We start from the raw sequence: 7,493 nt of genomic DNA on the forward strand, positions 1-7,493 counted from the left end.
CTCTTAAACATTTCATCATTAGATTCTTAACTAATTCTACTGTAGCCTCGGCCTTTTCATTGCCTTGCTAGTGGTAACGTGTTAACATTTGATGGTCGAATTTCTATTTTTTGACAAAGTTCTGAAATTCACGACTAATGAGATGTGAATCATTGTTACTCACCGAAGTCTTGGGTCTTCCAAATCTAGCTCACATCTTCTTCATACCACAAGTATCATTTCTTGCTCCTGGAGGTTTTAGGTATTCAGTGAAATTGGTGTAATAATTGACAACTATCAAGTAGTCAAGCTCTTCAAGTTCAAATAAATTGCATCCAATCTTCTCTCAGGGTTGACTTACTAAATCATTTGGGATGAGCAGCTCTTTCCTGTTAGCTGGCTTGAGCTCTTTGCAACTTTGACATTCATTTATCATCATTTCATTTTCTTTCATCACTCCAGGTCAATAAACAGTTTCTCTTGCTTGCTATATCATTATTTCTGGAGCATTATGAGAAGCATGTAGTAGCTTTTTAATTATTGGACGATAACTGTTTGGTATAAAGACCTTTTCACCTTTATATAACATATTCATGTGATAATGTGTCTCAGAAGCAAAGAGAGTTTTGGCTTCATCCTCTACTTCATGTCTGAACGCAGGCAAACCATTTAGGATGTGATTCATTTGCAGTTGCCTCAGGGATTGCTTCCATCCTCTCCTCAGGTACATCTTGAGGTGCAATTAAGCAGATTCTTAGATCCAGCATGTCAACCTGCACTTCCAAATAAACTCGACTTAATGTATCTGCCAGATATAACCTCTCACCTTTCATCCATACAAACCTATAATCACAGCAAAAAAAAAAAAAAAAAAAAAAAAAAAAAAAAAAAAAAAACTCTACACCAATGACAAAATAACTTCAAGTGCTTTATGGTCATCGGGGATCATCACGTTTATTTTCAGATGGTATATTGATCGAGCTGAGACCATCCATGTTCATTCAGTTTGAGATTTCTTGCGGTATATTTCATTGGCCTTCCATCTTGTACTAGTACAGCTCCTAGGCACTTCTCTGAACTTGGAAAACCAGTTCTTTGTCAGTATCATAAATTGCAAGTACAGGTGAGTTGCACATCTGTTTTAATTACGTGAAGGCTTGGTCACATTCTTTAGACCAGTCTAAATCAACCATGTTCCTTAGCAACTTCTGCATAGTCTCTGGAGTGAAACAAGGTAAATACTGTACAGAGGCGACGAACTCAGGTGATATCTTCTGGATTTGGCATTTTGCTAATTGCAAGAACTTTCTCCTTGCTTGCCTTAATACTGTTCTTTGTCAATAAAAATTGAATTCAACTCTGTTTCAGGTGCATTTTCTCTTGGTTCAGGATAATTTGCCTCTCCTTTGATCATTGTATCCGGTTGTCAAGATTCACTGCATGTTCCTTTTAAGCTTTTTCATTGATGTTTCCACGTCCTAGCATTGCAATATCATCAAGTGCATAGAGAAGTTTTTTTTTTTAAATATCTTGCTTGATACTTTTAGATCATATGGAAGCCTTATCCATCAAAATCTTCCCCAAGGAGTTATCATTGTTGTTAGTTTATAGGAATTATCATCGTTTTACGTGCCAAAAGGCTTCTTTTACACCTACTTTGCTAAAAATCGTTGTATTTAATAACTTTGGTAGAATATCATCGAAATTTGGTTGTCAGTAGTGTTTTCATTACTTTCGCCAACCTCATTATGAAGGTTATGTTTGGATAGTCTCATATATTTATTTGTTTGTATGTCTGTGTGCGTTTGTGATTCGTATAACTCAAAAACTATTTGACCTAAACTCATGAAATTTGGTGGGATGATTTAAAATGATCCAATGACCATTTTATAAGATTTTGGGAGTGATTGGATCAAAGGTCATGGTTAAGGTAACAAAAAGGCAAATACTATCCAATTTGCCTGAAACTAGTGCCAAAATGCGCATAATTCAATTGCTTATCTTATGATATACATAATATAGGCGAAGTTATGCTTTCTACCGAGTACCCGTTATATTTGCATAGCTTTATTTAGTGGTTAGGAGTCAATGCAAACTCTTATTTTCCCATTTGGCTTTTTAGCTGCTGCATTTGGGAGAGCCATTAAGTTTGTTCCCCTATTGCAACTAGGATTTTGCATTTTACCAGTTTCTCCTCCTCCCTGTTCACCTTCTTTATAGAATAGGGATATTCCTTCATGGCAGTACTTTTGGGGCCAATGTTGGGTCGACAGTCAAAATCACTTAACCAATATCCCCCATCTTGTCATTTGCTCCAATGCTAGCAACTTGGAAATTTTCTTCTTTTATTGTCACAAAGCCCATTTTCTTACAGGTATCCACATCAAGTAGTGATTGCAGGTGATTACTGACAGCAGAAAATAACACTGTGTGATCTTCCTTAGTCTTAGGATTATTTACCAGTAGTTCTACCTCTCCATAGCATTTTTTCTGTGTTGCTCTATATGTAGAGATTCTCTATATTTTTTTTTTTCACTTGGTGTCTGTGAAGCTATCTTATGTTGTTACAGTTCACCGTTGCACCGGGGTCAAGCAAATATGTAATGTTGCGGTCATTGACTCTCAGCATTGCATACGACCTCGAGTAACTGTTTCCTTTTATTGCTGACAGCCACTTTTTTTGTTGTTTCCGTCTTTGTTCGCTATTGTCTGTACCTTTGGCACTTTACATTTAACAGCAAAGTGTTCATTTTTCTGGGAGCTTTTGCATACTTGACCATATGCAGGACAGTTATCCTGACCAAAAGCACGATTTCGTCCTCAAAATTTGCAGTCTTTCACCATCTTTTCATTTTGTGGCTTTACTACATTCTTCGTCTCGAATTTCTTCTTCAAGTTCTTCTGCTCGCCTTTTTTAAATTTGATCTTTTGCTGACCTTTGTCCATTTTATCGACAGATTTTCCACTTCCACTACCTAATTCCTTTACAAGAATCATTGATTATTCATATACTCAGCATATATTGCATTACTTCTTTAAATCTAAGTTTGATTCCCGATGCAGCCACTCTAGGAGCTTACTTCTTGCAGAGAATATATATTGTCATGAATTATTCAGTCAGATTCAGTGTAGTTACATGGCATCACTTTATTTCTCATTTCAGTGAGAAAAACATCAAATGGTGTTGACTATGCTGCATTCCCAAAACAGTGCGATGGTTGGTGGTCACAATACTCTTGAATTATGATCAATAAATTATCAGGCTATTTCCTTTCTTCCTCTCTCATAGTATTTCCATCTGTTTTTTTCCAAGAGAAAATGTTCGGATACCAAAAGAATATCGTTCCCCGCGAAGTATAAAGTAGTTGCACGCTGGACAGCTTTGTTCCTCACAGACATGCCAGGCAAAACAAAATAAACATCTAGCAAGCAATGCGATTTCTTATATCTTTCACTTAAATTAGGAACGTGACTATCAAGAAATGTTTTCCACACGTAATGTGCTTCTGCCATATTGTTTTAAACTGTCGATTGTTTAGAGAGAAGGAAATGTTAATTTACGCAGAAGCAAATGCTAAGAGATAGGTTAATGAAGAAATGGAACTCAGATTATCGAATATGCAAGTGAAGAGATTCTGTCAGCCGTGGAAACAGTTCTTGGTGGATGGAATGATTATTTGGACAAAAAAAAAAAAAAAAAAAAAAAGTAAATAGAGGAGATAGAATAGAGGCAAAGCAGAGTGATGCAAGACAGTGGTTAGTTTAAGACTAAGAATGCTTATAGAAGTGACTGTTGGAGATATAAGAAATTTGATTGAGAGGTTGGAGTAAAGAGTGAAACCAGAAGTGAGATGCTGCAGTATGGTACTGATAGGTAATTAAAGGGCTTGCTAAGGTTTGTAAGGGGTTTAGCTGAATGAAACGTCTCAAAGAAATGGATGAGAGTGTGGGCCGTTTATGAAGAAGGGAGGGGATTTCTAATGAGTGCCTCTCCTTTTGCAGAAGGATTACCATACTTTGATCCCCACATGGAAGGGGAGGGTTGTATCATCAAAATTTTCTTGTGATTGATCTTCAACCAGGACGTGTTAGGTATGTACATCAGGAAGATTGGGCATTGTCATAATATTGTTGTCTTTATCCTGGATTAATCTGGTTCACCTAGGCTTTGGGTGTCACTTGGGGATAACTCGTGGCCTGGTACATATATCAGTTACTGAGTACTTCAGTTATTGTAATTCCTATAACTGTTCTCAGCATTGGTCCTTTAGCATTTGTATTTTTAGCTTTAGGTTACTAGGATTAGTTCCAGTTAATGGAATACTCGTATGCATTAAGTTTTTTCTCCTGGATGGTACCTACCTTATGGTAGATACAGTTGCTGCTGTTTTGGTACCATGCTATCAGGCAATTACTTTTTTATGGGGTATCAGACCGTCATACAGTCAACTTAATCTTGAAATCCTTCATACTCAAGCACTGCCTGTGCTTATTCCTGGTACTATTCATTCTGATGTTTGGTGACAGGACTAGGTCCTCTATAAGGTACCAACAGAAATACTGCTCTGTTACTATTTTAGTTTCAATACTGGAAATGTGTACATGTTTTCTGGTGTTTAGTATTGGTCTTGCATGAGCAGGCCATAATCATCCATTCTAAGGTTGTGTCGTACTGTTATTGGATACTGGAATGATCCCTGTGTGTACTACTGACCAAAGTTTAGTGGTTTGCGTACTGCGGCCGGACGTAGCATTCAGACTGCCTATTGCCAGAAAGCCGACCACACTCTAACACTGCACTACAGAGATCAGGGCAAAAGAATATCAAAGCTAAATGGACATTGCCCACCACCCCTTGATTTTGTTCAGGGAAAGGGGACCCAGCGATAATCCTAAAACTCCCCTATGATGTTATTGGTCAGTATGCAGACTCCAATCCAGCTGCTCATTTCTGAATTACATCACTGGGATGAAAAAAACTGAATAGCTGGAATCTCTGATAAGATTTTGAAAAGAAATAGATAACAGATCAAATAGGGCTGAGGAAAATATCAACTGATATCAAGGGTAACAAATCAAAGTATTTAATTACAGAGACATGAGAAAATATTAATTTCATAAAGACAAAGAATTAAGAAAAAAAAAACTAACGTCCCATAAACTGAAAAAAGGGTTGCCTACACATTTGGCACTCTAAAGTTCAGTATCCTACCTCCACTGTATAATACTGGGGCAGGTGGTCATGACTCGAGTGTACTATTGAATATATATTACATGCTGGTAATATACATAACTAATAATATACAAGACCAAATTAGCAGCACTTGACTGAAATATCTCTTTTCTCCATAAACTTTCATATTACCAACAAATGTAGTCAAAGCCTCAAAAATGAAGCACCACGAAATATACTCGGAAAGAAGTGAAAAAAAAGAACTCCAAACATCACCAATAATCCGGATCAGAATTATCTCCAAAATTTAATTGGGTTATCAATAACCTAAGAGCTATCTGTGGTGAAAATTTCTTCAACATCCATTGAGTAGTTTTGACGTAATCCTGTCCACAAACACACAAATAAATAAATAAATAAACTATAATCCGGATCAGGATAATTTCCAAAATTTGGTGGGATCGCCCATGACCTAAGATCTACCTGTGGTGAAAAATTCGTTAAAATTCGTCTAGTCGTTTTGACGTTATCTTTAAAATGGGGGTGAAAAATGCGAATCCAGATCTACAATCTGGATGCGGATCATCTCCAAAATTTAATTGGGTCGTCCATGACCTAAGATCTGTCTGTGGTTAAAATTTTGTCACAATCCGTAATGTAGTTTTGACGTAGTCCTGTCTACAGACACATAAAGAATGCAAATCCGAATTTGAATCCGGATCTGTATCTGGATTAGCTCAAAAAATTTAATGGGGTCGTCCATAAGGTCTTTCTTTGATGAAAATTTCATCAAAATTTGTGAAGTAGTTTTGACGTAATCCTGTCCACAGACACAAATAGACAAACCGACTCAATCGCAGTATCTCCCCGGCAGAGGTAAAAAAAGTAGATGCAGTAAACAAATTGTACTCCCAATGTTCATAATTGTTCTGTATTTTTCACATTCCTCCCCACTAGCCCTTCAGTCCATATAATACTTTTCTCATGACTAGTAACAACGCCCTACACCATATCTATACAGTTCCAATCCAGTATCATCTTGACAATACAATGATTAAAAATTTCATTGGTGGGAAAGAATGATAAATTAAAAGGAACAAATGATATACATTAAAAACCTGAAAATTAAGTTATTCGTTTGTTCAAACAATTATCCACTACCATACAGGATAACTTATTTTAAATCTTTCCCATTACTGGGTTACAGTCTGTAGTTCATGGTTACATAAAATAAAAAATACAGTGAGAGGATAGGATAACAAATTAAATGGAAATGAATATGTACATAAATAAACTGGACGTTAATTTATCATCTCTACCCTCAAACTTTACAAGTATGGTCTACAGACACATGCAGTACACAAATTCATACAAGAAAAGAAATTCAACTAATACACTCATTACATTTATAGAAATTAAAGTGGATGAAGTCTTTCCCATTACGTAAGATGACACGTTTCCTCAGCCTTCAGCTATCTTAATGTGAGAATAAGAAAATAACAAACTGTAATTAATATACTGAACACTTAAGGTAAAAAAAATTCTGTACCTAATTCATTGGGAAGTTTATAGTTCTTCCTCTGAGTCCCAGAATTCTGTCTTGGGACACACGCTGGGATTCAACAATCTGTTGGTGAGCAATATTAATCTCTCGCAGCATTAAAAATAGGTTAAGCTAGTGGCTCTCCAAGTACAAATGGGGACTCTTTAACAATTCCATAACCTTATACAACAGCTGGTATATGTGGGTTAACAACCCTACTGATGCAGACCAGATTCAAAATCTGTAGACTCGGAAGAAGATAATAAAAATCCTGAAAAAATCCGACGATGATTCAGGGAATATCTCTGGTCTAAAAGACCCAATCAGAGCTGTCATGTTCATGTTGGTTAAACACAGCTGTGCCACTTCAGGAGGGACTAAATTTGCTTGAGATGGAATTCTCATGCAAAAGTCGGACGTTGAAACCAGGTGTCAAAAAGTCAGAGAAGTCTTAATCAGGATAAGCGGACACTGTAGAGTCAGAGACAGGGCTTTCTATACTGACAGGCCTTGACAAATCTGGGCTGGAACTCTTAGAGTCAGCAGAAGGTGGTTCCAATAACAAAATGCTGGAAACTTCCCCAAACTCCCAATTCTCTGGAGGATGAATAAGACTTTCCTCTAGGAAAGAGAAAGCTTAGGAATGGGGTGTTGGAAATTCCAGCACTGGAGAGAGAACCACCAATTTAAGAGTTAAATTGGGATTTAACATATTTCATTGGAACTGTTCTCCCACAGTTGGAGGACCATACGATCGCAAGCTGATTCAGGTTTCAATACAGACGTCTCATCAACATT

Source organism: Palaemon carinicauda, chromosome 8 (assembly GCF_036898095.1).
Source record: "Palaemon carinicauda isolate YSFRI2023 chromosome 8, ASM3689809v2, whole genome shotgun sequence".
Classification (NCBI taxonomy): Eukaryota; Metazoa; Arthropoda; class Malacostraca; order Decapoda; family Palaemonidae; genus Palaemon; species Palaemon carinicauda.